The sequence below is a fragment of the Budorcas taxicolor genome, chromosome 20 (genome assembly GCF_023091745.1).
Source record: "Budorcas taxicolor isolate Tak-1 chromosome 20, Takin1.1, whole genome shotgun sequence".
NCBI classification, from domain to species: Eukaryota; Metazoa; Chordata; class Mammalia; order Artiodactyla; family Bovidae; genus Budorcas; species Budorcas taxicolor.
In genome coordinates this window covers 60756441-60776562 of record NC_068929.1, presented here as the reverse complement: position 1 = coordinate 60776562, position 20122 = coordinate 60756441, and the positions used below count along the sequence as shown (strand labels likewise).

General features: G+C 41.9%; 1 protein-coding gene across 1 annotated transcript in view; it reads left to right on the top strand.

Annotated features, from left to right (window-relative positions):
- Positions 1-20122, top strand: part of FBXL7 (F-box and leucine rich repeat protein 7) — a 449255-nt gene that overhangs the window by 9101 nt on the left and 420032 nt on the right. The window lies entirely within an intron of this gene.

The following is a 20122-nucleotide window of genomic DNA, read 5'->3' as shown; positions in this document are numbered from 1 at the left end:
AACAAGGACCTATATGCGTAGCACAGGGAACCATACTCAGTATTTTGTAATAACCTATAAAGGAAGAGAATCTGAAAAACAGTGTGTGTATATATATATAACATTATATATGTGTATGTGTATGATAAGTGGCTTCAGTAGTTGTGTCAAAACTCTGTGTGACCCCATGGACTGTAGCCCCCAGGCCCCTCTGTTCATGAGATTCTCTAGGCAAGAATACTAGAGTGGGTTGGTTGCCTTTCCACCTCCAGGAGATCCTCCTGACCCACGGATCGAACCTGTGTCTCTTTTTGACCCCATGGACTGCAGCACGCCAGGCCTCCCTGTCCATTACCAACTCCCGGAGCCCACTCAAACTCATGTCCATTGAGTCAGTGATGCCATCCAACCATCTCATCCTCTGTCATCCCCTTCTCCTCCTGCCTTCAATCTTTCCCAGTATCTGGGTCTTCCAATGAGTTAGTTCTTCGCATCAGGTGGCCAAAGTATTGGAGTTTCAGCTTCAATATCAGTCCTTCCAGTGAACATTCAGGACTGATTGCATTTAGGATGGACTGGTTGGATCTCCTTGCTGTCTGAGGGACTCTCAAGAGTCTTCTCCAACACCACAGTTCAAAAGTATCAATTCTTCGGTGCTCAGCTTTCTTTATAGTCCAACTCTCATATCCATACATGACTACTGGAAAAACTGTAGCCTTGACTAGATGGACCTTTGTTGGCAAAGATGTATGGTAATCTATGGTAATATATATATATATATATATATATATATATATATATATATATATATATATAAAAACACTGAATCACTGTGCTGTATACCTGAAACTTAAATGATGCTGCAAATCAACTATACTTCAATTAAAAAAAAAAAGCAGGTATATTGGAGGGGAAGTAGCTTCTACTCTTGGGAGAAACGAAATCTTCTATTAGGAGTTTCTCCCTAATCGTTCTTGGAAATCTTCCTGTTCTATCTCTGCTGTGGTTTATCACATGGGAAATGATTAGTTTGTAAGTGAGGACCTTGGTAGGCTTCAGAGAAGGTACAGCAGCATCTGAGCAGCCTAGGTCCTTGCCACACCTGTGCCCAGCCACCAAGGAGGACGGGAGCCTGCAGGCAGACGCTTTTCAAACATGCTGGTACATACCCCAAAGACATCCAGCTTTCAGACTTCTGACACAAATGATCATGAACTGTCTCAGAATTTTCCTGAGTAATATGGCCACCATTCTCCCCAGTGCACAGAGTGTCTGCTGTGTCTGGAGTTGTAAATCTTTATTCCATCTTTATTCGCTTGTGCTTTAGATGTGTTCATTCTCTCAGTCCATGTTTACTTTCTAAACCCGTAACAAAATGAAAAACAGTTGCTAACACTGCACGAACTCCTCATTGTAACTTTAGAAGCCTTGAGCAATGTGTAGAAATGTTATTAAAACATTTTTTTTTGTTGTTGTTTGTTCCCCTTTCTGTGGTAAATTCCTCTGCTTCATTTTCCAAGAAGAAGTAGCAGGGGAAGGAATCAAAATTTCTAGACAAAAATGCCAGGAATTTTTCTTGTGTTTGTGGATTGACCTTCTGGCTGTGAGTGACCGTCCCACTTTTTGGCCAGGCACGGCAGTCAGGAAAAGGCTCCCTGGATGTGCAGTTGAACCTTTGACCAGATGAAGTCCTCCAGTCAAATCACAGGAGCTCTGGGTTAAGTCCAAGTCTAGGGCCAGGTCTCACATGGTCTAGTTGTTAGAGGTGGCTCAAACCCTAGTGGGAGGAAGAACAGGTATGAGGTTGAGGCTGGAGTAGAAGAAATATATATATATGAGAGGGAAGAAGAGAAATTCAGAGAGGATGGGATTTAGGGCACTGATTGCCCTTTACTCTAAACAAAATCACTGTGGTACTCAGTTCTCTTTTCTTACAAATAGCCTGTGCTGTGCTTAATAGCTCAGTCATGTCCAACTCTTTGCAACCCCAAGACTGTAGCCCACTTGGCTCCTCTGTTCATGGGGATTCTCCAAACGAGCATACTGGAGTGGGTTGCCATTCCCTCCCCCAGGGGATCTTCCCAACCCAGGGATCAAACCCAGGTCTCCTGCACTGGCTTCCCTTGTGGCTCAGCTGGTAAAGAATCCACCTGCAATGCGGGAGACCTGGGTTTGGCCCCTGGTTTGGGAAGATCCCTGGAGAAGGGAAAGGCTACCTACTGCAGTATTCTGGCCTGGAGAATTCCATGGACTGTACAGTCCATAGGGTCGCAAAGAGTCAGACATGACTGAGCGGCTTTCACTTTTCACTTTCACTCCCACATTACAGGTGGATTCTTTACAGTTTGAGCCACCAGGGAAGCCCTACAGATAGCTTAGCTCATGGAACAAAAACGATTCCTGTTAGATTATTTGGTAGGCTTGGCTGTTGCCAAGTTTATTGTATTTTTCATTTCCGTAATAGTAACAATTATTAAGCACTTAGTGGGTTCTATTTCCCCGGATGAGTGTGTTACCCACACTTACTCCTCTAGTTCACAACATTCAGGGAGGTGGTGGGCACAGACCATCCCATTTTGCAGTTGCCAATACAGAAGCTTCGAGATGGGCCGACTGCCCAGGGCACAGAGCTGGCAAGTGGTCCAGTCGCTCCTGAAGTCCCCGTGGCTATGCCTCTAACCTCCTCCTGCCTGAGCCATGTAAGTTGCAGCCAAAATCTTTCCAGATCTTTGTTTTGTTTGTGTGTTTCAAAGGCATGCAGCCACTGGGAAGTAGCCCTTAAAAGTGAAAGCAACAGTTTTATGGATGAGGTGAGCAAAAATGAAAGACATCTTTGGAAAGAAACTTTCAACCCACTCTACCTGGCTCTCTCAAGGACCAATTATTGCTCATCAGGCAGCAATCTGCTGACAAATTGGCAGGGAAACTAGTGTCTGTGTGAATGGCAGGGTGTAAAATAATTATTAGCATATTCTGTAGAGTCTCCCGGGCACCAAGGAGAGCTGGGAGGCTGTCCCTCTAGGCTCCAGAGCATCAGGAACTTTTAATTATTTCAGTTCTGGGAGAGCTTCTTACCTGGGCTAGCCACTTGCTCACAAACAGAAGCTAAGGGTGGACTGAAAGAGCTGTGCATGTTTTCCTTCCTTCCTAACTAGTTTACAAGTTATATCTTATACTTCACTCTGGCTTCAAAAGTGTGGATTTGAAATAGCCATGAATAGGGGGAATTATTCCAGTATGTATTTTTATTTGCTTGGCCCCTTGGAAAACTTCACCATGAGTATGTCTATGCAATTGCTTTGGAAACTATAAAGCATTTTAATAATCAGTCTTATTTATTATCACAGGGACTGTAGGAGGGGGTGGTTTCTGTCATGATCCCCAGTTTATAGATGAGGAAACTGAGCCCTTGGCAGGTTAAATGACTTGCCTTGATTGTACAACTGAGAATGGATGGGGTCATTCCAACTCTAAATTTAGTATGTTTTCTATTATAATATCACTTCTTTTAAACTGCTACAAGAAAAAAAGAGTCATGCTAGAGTATTGTCACCAGGCGTTTTTGACAGTGATTTTAAATTGCTTGTACCCAAGGATGAAAGTCTCTTAGACATCAAGGTGATCAAACCAGTCAATCCTAAACAAAATCAATGCTGAATATTCATTGGAAGGATTGATGCTGAAGCCGTAATCCTTCGACGTGAAGAGCCCAACTTATTGGAAAAGACCCTGATGCTGGGAAAGATGGAGGGCAGGAGGAGAAGGGGACGACAGAGGATGAGATGGTTGGATGGCATCAGCGACTTGATGGACATGAGTTTGAGCAAACTCTGAGAGATAGTGGAGGACAGAGGAGCCTGGGGTGCTGCAGTCCACGGGGTCGCAAGGAGTCAGACACAACTTAGCAGCTGAACAACAACAACAAGGATGGAAGTGAGGGTCTTGCAAGCATCCATCCTGTCCTTTAATAGCTGCTTTTGGAGCTCGAGAAGAAGTAGGAAGCCTGTAGCCTACTGGTCTTCTCAGTCCACAGAGCTGTGTCACGACTCACATGAGCAGCCTTGCAGTGGGAAGATCATTTTAATGAGAATGCAGAGTGAACTGTTAGAAGTGTTCAGGACATGATGACATTATTCCTTCAGGTGTGCTTGCTAGCCCTTAACTCTCAGCCAGGGCTGTGAGAGGTGTTTCCCTTTGAAAACTTCTGTTCCAGACGCTTAGAGAAAGTTATTTTAGTTTTGGGAGGACAAGAGGCTCAACTCTAAAATTGGGGATGATCAGCATCACAGGTGTCCTGATTCTCTCAGTGTTCCCATTTCTTTTGTTGTTGAAGGACCACACTGTTCAGAGGTCTTTGGAAGTGTTTAGGTCCTGGAGAAGCCCTTCAGGTTGAGTTGATACCAGAGGTCACTGAGGTTTCTGGTATCGTGATAGAAATCCATTCTTTCATCTGGTCATTAATTGCTTCACTTTACATTCATTATCCTCTGGTTTGCTGTTTTATTTTCTGTTTCTTGTTTGTTTGTATTTATTTGTTGCTTATCCTGTCATGTGCTCACTCGCTGGGACTATAACCCTGCTCACCTATTAGGTCTTTAATATAGTTCTGTTAAACAGATCCGTGAGGATGAATCTGTAGTTATGATCTTTATGGGTCTAAAAAAGCTTAGAAACCCTATCATATTTTCAGTGAATTTTTCTTGGACTTGAATATTTTACTCTTAAAAAAAGTATCTCTGGGCATGTTTCCTTCTGAAGATAGTCTGACTTGGACTTTTATTTTGAACATTGTGGTTCCATCTTCTTGTGGATGAAAATAGTTTAGCTTGTGTGCTTAAGGAAAGTGAAATACATATTTTTTAGGGTTGCTAAAAACCATGCAGATGATGTTTCAACTTTGGATTTTTTTAAAAGTGTATGTATGTATATATGTATTTATTAATTTTTTGCTGTGCTGGATCTTTGCTCAGGCTTTCTCTAGTCTCAGCGAGCAGGGGCTCCTCTTCATTGTGGTGCAAGGGCTTGCTTCTAATGTGATGTCTTTTCTTGTTTTGGAGCACGGGCTCTAGACCTGTGGGCTTTAGTAGTTGCCAAGCACTGGCTCAGTAGTTGCGACTTCCAGGCCCTAGAATGAGGAATCAGTAACTGGTGCACTGGCTCAGTTGCTCCAGGGCACGTGGGGTCTTCCCTGACCAGGGATTGAATCCATGTCCCCTGCATTGGCAGGCGGATTCCCATCAACTGAGAGAAGTCCCCAAGCTTCACTAATTTAGTGTATTGTCGACTTAACTATTTTCAATGAGTATTAAGTAGAACACTACCATCTATTTTTTATTCAAATTATATTGTTTGGTGATACTGGTTTCAACTGCTTTGGAAATTGGGTTTACATGACAGTTGAAATAAATCAATCTAGAAAGCATTTAAAAATTGATCTCTGAGTTAATAAATCATTCCTTTGACTCTGTTCTCTGGATTAGGGGGTTGTAGCATTATGAATCCTTGTAAATTTGTATGTTGATTTGCTTTATGATGGGGGCTCTGCATCTGTATTTTTCTCCTTTTTATTATAGAAACTATAAATTTTTTGATGTGTCTGACTGAAATGGTTTCTAGTAGGTCTTCTGTTTCTGGCTTCCCTCCTTACTGAAATCAGGAGTGAAATAATCAGTTTCAGGAAAAAAGAAAAACATTATTGAACAGTGGTGTGTATATAGTTGTACATGTACTTGAGACTATATTTAAATAACCCTTTTCTATAAATTCCATTATTCAGCACATCTGTGTTTTTCTGTAAATGGAGAAAAATATATAAGCTATGTATTTAAATATTTAAAGAATTAAAAAATACAATTAAAATTAACATGCCATTTGTTGTTTTTAATAATATGGTAAATGCTAGACAATCAGCTTTAGACAAAGAGTCACTGTTAGAATCGAACTGAAGAAGAAGCAAATAGTTCAACACACAGGCTTTTTGAGATGGAGCTTGGGATACAGGTGTTTGTACTCTATGAACAAAGGACTTGAAATGGTTTCTGTGACATGATGGCTACTTGGAACTGTATTTGTATTTTGTTTGTGTACCTGAGTGTGTGTTTGACTCAGAGGAGTGGATGTAATCTCTCATTGAGGGGAATTTTCCTGGTTGACTTTTGTTTTGGAGTGCTTCCCAGGTAGTACTCGTGGTAAAGAACCTACCTGTCAGTGCAGGAGATATAAGAGATGTGGGTTCGATCCCTGGGTCTGGAAGATCCCCTGGAGAAGGAAATGGCAACTCACTCGAGTATTCTTGCCTGGAGAATCCCATGGACAGAGGAGCCTGGCGGGCTACAGTCCATGGGGTCGCAAAGAGACAGACACCACTGAGGCGACTTAGTACACTCACCAGGGGTGTAAATTCAGATTCATGGGCAGCATTCATGCGATTGTTTTGTCTTTTTTTGACTTTTAAAGATCAGCAGCTGTTCCACTGGTTGAACTTATGTAGCCCCATTTGGACAATGCGTATTGTGAGACTACCATGAAAATAAGTTCCAAGACATGACATTTCTGTCCTGCATAGCTTACTTTTCACATTTTATTTTGCATCCACTTTGCTTACTTAATTATATTTTAATAATTTTCTCTATTTTCCATCTCCGCCAAAGACCTCTCCTGTTGATTACCCTGCGAGCTTGTTTAGAGAGACAGTATTTCCCTGGGGAATCTTTCTCCATTCCTGAAGCCGTAACAACAGGAACGCAGCAATAAAAAGCCAATTCCCTCCCCTTGGTTTTGCTTCAAATAGTCATTTCTTTGATACGGGCTAATAAAAACAGGAAAAGGATCATTGTTAAAGGCTCTGGTTGGGGTTCCTTTACTTCCAATAAGGAAAATTGCCTCACAAGAGGGAGCATGGGTAATAACGATGCAACTAACCGAGGAATTATATTCAGTCTAATGTCAAAATCCCCAAACTGCTGCCTGCAGATTCAATTTAATAGTGGGATTGCGGTGTGTCTGCTGTGCTGTATAGATTTGAATTTGCTGTCGCTGATCATCTCTTCACAGTTAATGAAGATGAATTTCAAATGAGACTGGAGAGGTCTGATATATGTGTGTGTGTGTGTGTGTGTGTGTTTTCCTTCACAATGTTGGTAAGCTTTGATGTACGTAACTAAAGGGCTTTGAGAGTTGACCCAGAAGGATGCGTGTAGTAGCATCTTGAATGTTTTGGTGGGGGCGGTGAAAGTGACCACAGATTAGCTGACACTGAAGGAGATGGAGGCACAAAGAAATGAAAGAGGTTGACTAAGGTCATACAGAGTCCAGCTGCTTCTTTTTAGTCAGTTTCTTTCTTATTCACACCCTTCCTTCTGTTACTTTCAGAAGATTTGAGGTGAAGGCAGTGGCTGTTTTCTTTGTGTGTAGTTAGCCCCTCTAGGATCAATTCTCATATTCCCAGCCTGGCTCAGTGCTTCTCCAGAAATTATTCTCACCCAGGGCAAGGAAGCAGCCCCCATCCAATGATCTTTCCAGGTAGGGGTGTAACTTGAGACAACTCTGAAGAGCTTTCTTGGGTCCAAAACTCCCCATGGGCTTGGCTGAGTCCTGTATTGCAACTGTATTACAGACCAAATTCTGTCCCAGCCCCGTCTGTCTTCACCCTTGCCTTTCCAAAGTGTGATCGCAAGGAACTTCCCAATAAACCACATGCATTTCAAATAATATCAGAGACCATTACCTGGGGAACCCAACATAAGACAACAGACTTATTTCAGTTAGTAAGTCAGACAAAGACAAATATCATACAATAGTTCTTATATGTTGAATCAAAAAAAAAAAAAGATACAGTTGAACTTATTTGCAAAACAGAAACAGACTTACAGAGGAAAAACTTATGGTGGGGAGAAGGGTGAGGGGGAAGGGGTAGGTTGGGAGTTTGGGATTAACATGTACAGCCTGCTGTAGAGTAAGTCCCGTACATACGAACACGTTTCCTTCTGAAAGTGCATCTGTAAGTCCAATTTGCTTATAAGTCCAATAGAGTTAGCCTAGGGTCCAACTATCACAGTTGGCTTTGTAGTACTCTGCTGCAATAGGTTTATAGTACTTTTCACACAAATAATATATAGAAAACACAAAAATAAAACATTTTTAATCTTACAGTATAGTACTTCAAAAAGTACAGTACCGTGCCATCTACTTGACTGCTGCTTTTCTGCTTGCTTCTGGACATCTGGACTTGAAATACAGATACAGTCCTTCTGTACTCTATGCAGTACTGTGTAGTACACGGAAGCACTCCGCTTGTGGCGGATACCCCCATGTGACTGTACACTAGACATGTGGATTGACTTACCTGATTGGACATATGAATGCCAGTTCACATCTTTGAAGTTTGCAACTTGAAAGTTTGTATATAGGGGACTTAACTGTTTAAAATAGATGACCAACAAGAGCCTACTGTATAGGACAGAGAACTCTGCTCAATATTTTGTAATAACCTAAATGGGAAAAGAATTTGAAAAAGAATAGATGCTTGTATTTGAGTCACTTTGCCGTGCACCTGAAACCAACGCAGCATTGTTGATCAACTGTACTCCAGTATAAAATAAAAACTTTAAAACAAACAAACAAAAAACCCAAACAAAGGAAAAAGACAACAGAGAAGCTAAAATAGGGTGCTCTTCTGGCAGCGGTCAAGGACAGGATGCTGCTGCTGGGGAAAAGTTATCTTTCTGGGAATTCTGGCTGTTCTTAAACGGGAGCCTTCAGCTGACAGTTAAGAGACATGAATGGATTTTGTTTTTTGCTTGGGGACCTAGTCTAATCCTTTCACTGTATAGATTTAGGAAAGCCCCATGCATTAAAGTAACTTGACCAAAAATACATAGCTAGTTGGCAAAAGAGCAAAAACAGGCTTATAGTTCCAGGTGCTGCTTTCAAAGAGCCATGCTGGAATTTGTTCAGAGGGGTTTTTTGCTGCTGTAACTCAGGACTGACTGCAGATGGGTCCAGAGACCATTTATCTGTCTGATCCATTTGTTCACCTCTGGCACTGGAGTCAGACATCTCAATAATTTCTCTGTGGTTCTGTTTTCTGATTGTCTACCAATCTGAAGAGTGATATCTGAAGCTCTCCGTAGTTGGTAGTTGAATAGTGAAGAAGAAATGGCGAAGTAGAAACAGATGGTCACAGATATTACTGCCTGAAATCAGCATTTTGTGTTCTGGCTATTAAGAGAATTGGAAAATTGGCAAGCTGTATTACATGATAGACTGGTAGCAAGTGTAGACTCATTAGGTGGATGAAACATGCAGGAGTGGGTTGAAAGAATCATAAGCAAAATGAAAAATGACTACAAATTAATATTTAGTCTCTTGATTGTCCTAAATAGTTTATTAGTCATTTTATTATGCTCAGATAATGTTCCGTTGAGATCATCAAATGATTATAAGCTCAGAGTCACTATGATCCTGAGAAATTTGGAAGTAATTGAAAAACAAGTTATTAGTTTGTTATTATCACTACTGCAAGGATCCGGTTTTAAATGGTTTCCTTGGCATCATTAACCACCTACCTTTTAAGGAAATATTCTTCGATTCCCATTGTCTGTAAATTAAGTAGAAATTTATTTTGTTTGATGCTCAAGGCCGTATTCGGAGAAGGCAATGGCAATCCACTCCAGTACTCTTGCCTGGAAAATCCCATGGATGGAGGAGCCTGGTAGGCTGCAGTCCATGGGGTCACTAAGAGTTGGACACGACTGAGTGACTTCACTTTCACTTTCATGCATTGGAGAAGGAAATGGCAACCCACTCCAGTGTTCTTGCCTGGAGAATCCCAGGGTCAGGGGAGCCTGGTGGGCTGCCCTCTATGGGGTCACACAGAGTCAGACACAAATGAAGCGACTTAGCAGCAGCAGCAGCAGCAGCAGCAGCAGCAGCAGCAGCAGCAGCAAGGCCCTATGTGTGCTTAGCCAGATTCCCTCTTTGGCTTTCTCTTAGGATACTTTTCTATATGAACTCCATACCCTGACCAAAGTAGGAACCTCAGCATCCCCCAAATATATCTTTTATTTTCCTAGATTTGTGTCTTTTGTTATATGTATGTGTGTAATTTTTTTTTCGGACTCTTCTTTTCATTTTATTACCCAGCAAGTCCTCCTCAGTTCTGGCCCAATTCAATGTTTACCTCTTAAAATAAAAATTCCTTTAAGTTCCCTTAGATACATCTTGTTCATGACACTTAACTCCTTACCTTGAGGAAATATGTCAGGTCCTCTCACTGGATATGCTGTTTGTTCTCATTGATCTGTTGTGGCATTTTATTTGCATGGAATTTTTATGTCCTACTTGGCATTTACCTACTTGCAGCCTCTCTCTAATTGAGTAAGTCTTTATAGGCATCCATGTACCAGAATCTGTGCTAGGTACTGAGGGGTTAAAAATATGAGAGATTGTCCTTGATTTAAGGAGTCTGCAGTCTAGTGGATGCGACAGAATAAAGTACTAAAGAGCCACGGATGGCAAAGCTAAAGCATTTGATGGGGGGCAGACCTGGCCATGGGGAGCTTTAGCTGAGAGTGTTCATGAGGGCTATCGAGAGGACCTTGAACTGCATCTGGAAAATGAGGAAGGGCTTGCCAGGCATGGCTGTTAGGGAGGGAATGAGAGAAGGTCAGACAAAGAGGCAGGCCCAGTGGGTCAACTGAGAGGAGAGGAGAGGATGATCTGAGTTGAGCCCCATGCCTGGAGAGGTAGGCAGGTATGCATGGCTATGAAAGTGGTGTGAAGCAGGGTGGATGGCAGGAGGGAGTGTCTGTGGCAAATGCTTAGCAAAGGCAGCCAACCTGGGACAGAGTTTGAAAGACTGATGGACAGGCACATGGGTTCCTCTTCTCTACTCCTTGCGTTGGGAGTGTCGTGTATATAACTCCTGGCCTGGAGATATTTACCTGGTTGGAAAATTTGAGAGGAATAAAGTCGACATCTGAGCTCCATTCTGTTTTGCTCTTGGGAAGGAGCTGCCCTTGGTAGGGGGAAGCTCCTCTGCCTATATGTGGACCAACTTTGGTCTCATGGTGGCCAACATTTGTATTCAGTATTAGCCACTTGGCTATAGACCTAAAACTACAACCTCTGAACTATAAATTCCTGGAAACAAAGGAGCCATTTCCCCCTCTCTCTCCGCCACTCCTCTTTTATGATTTCTGCAGTTTGTCTTGAATCTGAGGGAGAGAAGGGTGCTGTTTCTGGAGCCCCATCAAGACCCCAACAGTACTGTGTGTTGGAGGGGACAAGGATCGCTAAGTGAGGTCAGGTAGAAGCTTGATTTTGGCAGAGACATCATGATTGAGGAAGAAGGTGTGGGTTTTAACAATGCAATGAAGGGAAAAGTACTTGAAGACTCTTTGGCTGAAGGAGATGAGTGAGATGGAAGATTCTAGAAAAACTCTGCCTTCTGCTTTGGGTGGTTGGGGGTGACATCAGCTCACATACCTCCATGTTCTGATTGATTTGAGTTTCCCTGAACTGGATCTGGAGGCCAGGACAGTTAATTGGTCTTTGATCTCTCCTTTTCATCATCACCACCCAGGATCTGAAGGAATTTTTTTGGGACTGATCAACTTGGGCATTTGCTTATCTAAATTTTTCAGTTCCTTTATTGATTCATCTAGACAGCAGATATTTCTTAATCTCTGTCTGTCACTGCGGGGCTTGGCCTGCCTATGAGATTTGTTGTTTAGTTGCTAAGTTGTGTCCGACTCTTTGTTATGTCATGGACTGCAGCCCTCCAGGCTCCTCTGTCTGTGGGATTTCCCAGGCAAGAATACTGGAGTGGGTTGCCATTTCCTCTTCCAGGGGATCTTCCTGAGCCAGGGATGGAACCCATGTCTCCTGCACTGGCATGCAGATTCTTTACTGCTGATCCACCGGGGAAGCCCATTCATGAGATATGTTAGTTACTATTAGTCGCTCAGTTCTATCTGACTCTTTGTGACTCTATGGGCTGTAGCCCACCAGGCTCCTCTGTCCATGGGATGCTCCAGGCAAGAATACTGGAGTGAGTGGCCATGCCCTCCTCCAGGGGATCTTCCTGACCCAGGAACAAACCAGGTCTCCTGCATTGCAGTCGGAGTCTTTACCATCTGAGGCACCAGAGAAGCTGAATAAACATTCGCTTGTTCTCTGGGAACTTTGGGTCTGATGAGGAAGTCAGAGAGAGGTTCCTGGTTAACCAGCTTTGGAGCCAGACAGCCTGGATTAGAATCTGGATCCCACTGTTTGCAAGACAGGTGACCTTCTTAGAACCTCATTTTTAAGAGAGCTAAGGTGGTGTCTCTCTTAAATTTCTAACTTCTAACATTTCTAACTTCTCCTCATTTGGCCCAATAAACCAGTGGATTGACTGAGTATGTTCTGCCAGAAACTTAGAAAATCAAAAGAAAAGTTGGTTTTGGAATTCATTTTTTATTTTTTTGGAATTCATTTTTTTAAAAGAGGAAATTCCTGTCTGTAGCTGGAAGTTGTCACATAGCAGTGTAAGTTATGCTCTATTTATCCCTATTTTGGACGATCCTTTGAGATCAGCACTAGAAGGAGGGAAGTTAGAATGTGGTTTAGCTTTTGGTAAAGTTTTCATTTTTGAGTTCTAATTGCATGAAGGATTTGAAAAAGATTTGAGCTTTTTTTTTGTTTTTTTTATTATGACAAATCTGAATATTCCTACGAAGTAGAGAAATCTGGTGTTTGTGTGGTTCGAGACTGACTTGGTATTAATAGGGAGTAATATTCTTTTTTAAATTGAAGTATGGCTAGTTTAAAATGGGCTGGTGCACTGGGATGACCCAGAGGGATGGTACGGGGAGGGAGGAGGGAAGGGTGTTCAGGTTGGGGAACACGTGTATACCTGTGGTGGATTCATGTTGATGTATGGCAAAACCAATACAATATTGTAAAGTAATTAACCTCCAATTAAAATAAATAAATTTATATTAAAAAATAAAATGTTATGTTAGCTTCCAGTGTACAGCAAAGTGATTCAGATATATATGTATATAAACCTTTTCAGTTCCTTTTCCACTACAGGTTATTACAAAATAGTAAGTGTAGTTCCCTGTGGTATACAGTAGGTCATTATTGTTTGCCTGTTTTGTATAAAGTAGTGTCTATATGGGCTTCGTAGATGGTGAAGTGGTAAAGAATCCACCAGCCAATGCAGAAGATGCAGGTTTAATCCCTGGGTTGGGAAGATCCTCTGGATGAGGAAATGGCAAACCTCTCCAGTATTCTTGCCTGGAAAATTCCATGAACAGAGGAGCCTGGTGGGCTATCTCACACACACACACACACACACACACACACACACACACACATACACACACACATACACACAGTGTGTATATATTAATCCAAACTCCTAATTTACTCCCCTGACCCCAGGTATCCCCTTTGGTAACCAGTATTCTTGCCTGGAAAATTCCATGAACAGAGGAGCCTGGTGGGCTATCTCACACACACACACACACACACACACACACACACATACACACACACACACACACAGTGTGTATATATTAATCCAAACTCCTAATTTACTCCCCTGACCCCAGGTATCCCCTTTGGTAACCCTAAGTTTGTTTTCTATGTCTGGGAGTCTATTTCTGTTCTGTAAGTAAGTTCAAAGAGTAGCATTCTGATTTGTAGTTTTCTATGCCATTTGATACAATAATGGACATTTTAATGGTTCTAAAATGGGGAAAAAACCCCATTGTTTCTAGTGTTCTCAATTCAATGTAAAATACCATTCATATACACAAGTGTGTACTTGTGTGTGTACTTCATTGTACACACACAAGTGTGTGTGTGACATATTGTATATATGTCCACGTGTACTTTATTGTTCCTATTTTAAAAGTCACAAGATGAAATTATATGCTATGTGCCAGATTCTGCCATATTTATGTGCTATGATTTAGTGTTTCTGCTAATGTCCAATCCTGCAGAAACTGAAAAAGCTGAATTAGACAGAAGGTGGTTCATTAGTGATCAGGTTTCCTAAAGGGTAATATTTTTTTTATTTAAAATTACCAGGATATTTAACGGAGTAAAAATGCCTCACTTTTATCCTTTTTTTTCCTTTTTTTTTTTCTGTAAGTGAAGAGAAAAACAGTATGCTTCTGTAAGGAATTTAAGAAATAAATTAAAATTAAGCTATCATTTGTTTCTTTACTAATATAGTACCTGCCCTACAAAGGGATGTGACGTCATCTCTTTCATGTTAGGGCACCCTGAGTTTTAAAGCTCAATGGCACTCAGGAGGTTGTTTATTCCAGTGCACTCCTTTGGACATTATCAAGAAACTTGGGTACCAGTTGCTCGAAAAGACTCATGTTTAATCCTGTATGAGGTACAACAGTGAGCATGGTGGCCAAAAGCCCAGACCTGGATGCCAGGCCAATCACTAGTTGTGTGATCTTGTGAGATGTTATTTAGCCTCTCAGTGCCTCAGTTTCTGCATCTGGCAAGTGGAATCCATGTTAGTTCTTCCCTCCAAGGGTTGTCAGGGAGTGGATTGAATTAGTAGATAAAAGTGACAGTGCCTGGCACTAACACATGCCTGGCACATAACACATGCTACTTTTTGATTTACAGTAACTTGCATTTCATCAGATCTAATGTGCAAGGGGCCACTGCTTCCTTGAACTCAAGAGCATAGGACTGGAAGTTTTCATGAAATTACAATAAGTTTGCCAAAGATTTGCCACTTTGGCAATACCAAAAAGATAGTATTGGTTGTAAGATGAAGGTATTAAATGGGCAGTGGAGCTTAGAATCAATTAAATAGGATGCTGTTACTATTATTATCATTATTACTATTATTTAACTGACAAAGCAGAGTTGGAATTAGAAGCTATATGTCCTAGTCAAATACTTAGTTCATTATTCTACATTGTACGTCTAGGTGATGTTTATAAACTATACTTTTAGACACTTTCACTTTGGGAAATAAAAATTTTAGCTGTTTATTCGGAGCACACACAGTCTGGTTCTCTTTGGGTAATCTTATTTGATTTAAAACTATTGCAGCACTGACATTTTACAGTTCCAAGTCCTAAAGGACAGTTGGGTTGATTCTCTTTACTTATTAGAAGAAGGAGGATAAAGAAACACCCACATTCCCATGTAAGAACCAGCCTCCTCTCTCTCTGGTGCTCATGGGCTCAGGGGTGATTGAGCTGTGTGTATTTTCCTCTGTTTATTATTGCTTTGTATTTGAATAGGTTAAGTCTTCAGACAGTTATAAATTTCTTTGTACTGAGCGAAGGTTCGGATTCAACTTTTATTAGTAGTTAGAAAACACTGTGTTTCATTGCTGTTCAAGTTCATCCAACAAAGGAGACTGGGATGGAAATTTCAGATTACTAATAAACTCACTCTGGGGCAAAAACCATGTAAATTTTAATGTGTGTCTATGTAACCCCCCCACAAGAGTGCTTCAGTGAGGGCTTTTGTGCATACCTTAAAGATTTTGGAGGACTTCCCCGGCAGTCCAGTGGTTAAGACTCCAGGGTTCCAATGCAGGGAGCTTGGGTTCGATCCCTGGTCAGAAAACTAAGGTCCTACATGCTGGGTGTGGCCAAAAATTAAAAAAAAATCATAATACGACTTGGGGCCAGTCTCCTCTCTTTGGTTTTTGTCTTCATTGCTAGTGTTATTATCTGTCTTGCTCTGGTGGGTTTATGTTCCCGGCCCCTCCTCCCTCAGCCGTGGTTCCCCCTTGTCTTGCCCTCATTATCCCACTACCACCCTCTTGTCTCAGCACCCTCCCTTCATTTCTGTCCCTCGCCAAAGTTTATATTTGACTGTTGTCTCTGGGCAATCTGCCCAGTTTGGTTTATTTGTTTCTCATAATTGTATTCAGAGCCTCAGCTACGAGTTTCAGATGGATGATTCATGTGGCATTCAGCTCCATTGTAACACACGTCTTTTCTGGGAGTTTCGTAGTGTTTTACAATATTAACGTAAACTTGACCTCTCCAAAGTAGCGTTGTATAAGATGAGTACTCAGATCAATCAGAAGATGTTCCAGTACCTCTCAATTAAGTTTTACTGCCCCAGGTCTCAGTGTAATGGAATAAAGATGGTGACTTACTGGTAAGCCTGATTGCTGCTAACTGCTTTGCATTTGTCTCTCCAACAAAATATCATCTGCTGAATTTAGTTTTATGGAAGATGAATGTATTGATGATAGTGTAAAAGAATCCCAAGTGTCCTTCATGTTGAAATACAAGCTAGTGTCAGCTTTAAGATGACAACGCTAAACACTTCATACTTTAGTCTCAGCCTGACATCTATTTCTACTTAGAGAAAACTGTGGTTTAAGGACTTCTGTTACTCTGTAACATTCTAGCAAAAGCCCATTGCTTTAAAATATGAATCCTTCTATGATAATAATGGGTCTTCCTAATTGTTGTACGTTTACAATTTTAACATTCAAAAAACTAAGATCATGGCATTCAGTCCTATCACTTCATGGCAAATAGAAGGGGAAAAAGTGGAAGCAGTGACAGATTTTACTTTTGGGGCTCCAAGATCACCATCCAAGATCACCATCCAAGATGGTGACTGCAGCCATGAAATTGAAAGACACATGCTCCTTGGAAGGAAAGCTGTGACAAACCTAGACAGCGTATTAAAAAGCAGAGACACCACTTTGCTGACAAAGGTCTGTATAGTTCAAGCTATGGTTTTTCTAGTAGCCATGGACAGATGTGAGAGTTGGACCATAAAGAAGGCTGAGTGCCAAAGAATTGATGCTTTCAAACTGTGGTGCTGGAGAAGACTCTTGAGAGTCCCTTGGACTGCAAGGAGATCAAACCAGTCCATCCTAAAGGAAATCAACCTTGAATATTCATTGGAAGGACTGATGCTAGAGCTGAAGCTCCAATACTTTGGCCACCTGATGGGAAGAGTCGATTCATTGGAAAAGACACTGCTGCTGGGAAAGATAGAAGGCAGGAGGAGAAGAGGATGACAGAGGATGAGATGGTTAGATAGCATCTCTGACTCAACAGACATGAATTTGCCCAAACTCCGGGAGACAGTGGAGGACAGAGGAGCCTGTTGTGCTGCAGTCCATACTGAGTTGGACGCGACTTAGTGACTAAATAACAACAACAAAACAACACAATTTCACATGTTTCAGATACTGCATTGTCCAATAAAGTAGTAACTGGCAACTAGCCTTATGTGGCTTTTAAATTTGTGTGTGTGTGTGTGTGTGCCTAGTCACTCAGTTATGTCCAACTCTTTGTGACCCAATGGGCTGTGTAGCCTGCCAGGCTCCTCTGTCCGCGAGGATTCTCCTGCCAAGAATCCGGCAGTGGGTGTGGGTTCTGTGCTCTCCTCTGGGGGATCTTCCCAGCCCAGGAATTGAACCCAGGTCTCCCACATTGCACGTGGATTCTTTACCATCTGAGCCACCAGGGAAGTCCTTTAAAATTTTAATTAACTACAGTTCAGTTCAGTTCAGTTCAGTTCAGTTCAGTTCAGTAGCTCAGTTGTGTCCGACTCTTTGCAACCCCATGAATTGCAGCATGCCAGGCCTCCCTGTCCATCACCACCTCGCGGAGTTCACTCAGATTCATGCCCGAGTCAGTGATGCCATCCAGCCATCTCATCCTCGGTTGTCCCCTTCTCCTCCTGCCCCCAATCCCTCCCAGCATCAAAGTCTTTTCCAGTAAGTCAGCTCTTCGCATGAGGTGGCCAAAGTACTGGAGTTTCAGCTTTAGCAGCATTCCTTCCAAAGAAATCCCAGGGCTGATCTCCTTCAGAATGGACTGGTTGGATCTCCTTGCAGTCCAAGGGACAATCAAGAGTCTTCTCCAACACCACAGTTCAAAAGCATCAATTCTTCAGCACTCAGCCTTCTTCACAGTCCAACTCTCACATCCATACATGACCACAGGAAAAACCATAGCCTTGACTAGACGGACCTTAGTCGGCTAAGTAATGTCTCTGCTTTTGAATATGCTGTCTAGGTTGGTCATAACTTTTCTTCCAAGGAGTAAGCGTCTTTTAATTTCATGGCTGCAGTCACCATCTGCAGTGATTTTGGAGCCCCTCAAAATAAAGTCTGACACTATTTCCACTGTTTCCCCATCTATTTCCCGTGGAGTGATGGGACCGGATGCCATGATCTTCGTTTTCTGAATGTTGAGCTTTAAGCCAACTTTTTCACTCTCCTCTTTCACTTTCAGCAAGAGGCTTTTTAGTTCCTCTTCACTTTCTGCCATAAGGGTGGTGTCATCTGCATATCTGAGGTTATTGATATTTCTCCTGGCAATCTTGATTCCAGCTTGTGTTTCTTCCAGTCCAGTGTTTCTCATGATGTACTCTGCATATAAGTTAAATAAGCAGGGTGACAATATACAGCCTTGATGTACTCCTTTTCCTATTTGGAACCAGTCTGTTGTTCCATGTCCAGTTCTAACTGTTGCTTCCTGACCTGCATACAGATTTCTCAAGAGGCTGGTCAGGTGGTCTGGTATTCCCATCTCTCCCAGAATTTACAATTAAAAAAATTATAAATTCAGTTTTGCAGACACACTAGCCATTACGAGGGCTCAGTCTCCTCATGTTGCTATCATATTGGGCCATGCAGATACTGAACAGTTCCATCACAGAGAAAGTCTTATTGGACAGAGTTGTTGCAGAGGATTTAAGTTAGGGTGCGTGTGTGCTAAACTGCTTCAGTCGTGTCCGACTCTTTGCGAGCCCATGGACTGTATGTAGTCCGCCAGGCTCTTCTGTCCATGGGATTCTCCAGGCAAGAATACTGGAGTGGGTGGCCTGTCTTCCTCCAGGGGATCTTCCCGACCCAGGGACTGAACCTCCATCTCTTGGGTCTCCTGTGTTGGCAGCTTGGTTCTTTACCCTTAGCGACACCTGATTAGGGTTAGTGGGTCTAATGGGTCGATTTCACTGAGATTATTAGGATAAAACTATGCTGCTGTAATAAAATAATATAAAAATACAGTAAATGAAAGGATTTTTAAAAATATATTCAAGAAGTGAGTAGTCCAGATGACACATGATAAGTCATATCGGGATAGGATTCCTTCCATCTTTTTGACCTGTCAGTCACATGACATTATCTGCATCGATGTGTCCCAGTTTACAGGAAGACCATAAAGAACTCTGGGACAAGTCCCATTCTTTTTTTCTTATTTTTAATTAAAAAAAGTATTTTTATTTATTTATTTTTGGCAGCTCTGCATGGCATGCAGAATATTAGTTCCCTGACCAGGGATCAAACTTGTACCCCTGTATTGGAAGCAGAGTCTTAATCACTGGACCACCAGGGACATCCTGCTAGTGGCTTTCTTACAGATTAAAAATGAACCAGGCATTGTAGCATCACTTTTGTTCACATCCTGTTGATCCACAGGAAGGTACACATTGACACCTTGCTGCAAGTGAGGCTGGGAAATGTGGCCTTTAGCTTGGTGCCATGTGAGCAGCTTAAACTATTACTGTGGAAGACAGAGAGAGTGGATTTGGGGGCGCAACCAGCAATTTCTCCCCTATGTGTTAATGCTCAATGTAGCGATATGATATTTAAGGTGACGGTTCATTTGCCATCATTAATTTGGGTGTTGGGAGAGATGATACGTGGATTTAATTTAGATGGTGTGTTACTCTTAATGTTTACTATATGTCATCATTTAAGCAAATATGGACATAGAATTCTAGTAGACTAAAATAGGAGGTTTTGTACAGTTCTGCCATCCCCTGAATGACTTGAGTATGTGGAGTGGTTCTGGCTGGATTCTCACGTGGAACCACAAACCTGTGACTCCACGTGTAGGTTTCCAGTGCTCAGTGGATTTGGGGATTTGGAAGACCTGCACTGTTGCTACTCTAGGTAAAAGGCTTGACTAAGTCAGAGAAGTACACTTTGAAGAAATGGATTTTATGGTCCTTTAGTGTGAGTAAATGAGGCTTCCTTCTTGGGAGACGGAAGAGCTCATTTCTATAATGAACCGCTAAACCTCTTATGGAGAAGGTGAAGACATTCTTTTCGAATTAGTGGAATTATGTTTTACTTTCCTTTTTCTATTTTAGAATCAAAAGGGGAACTGATTTGTGC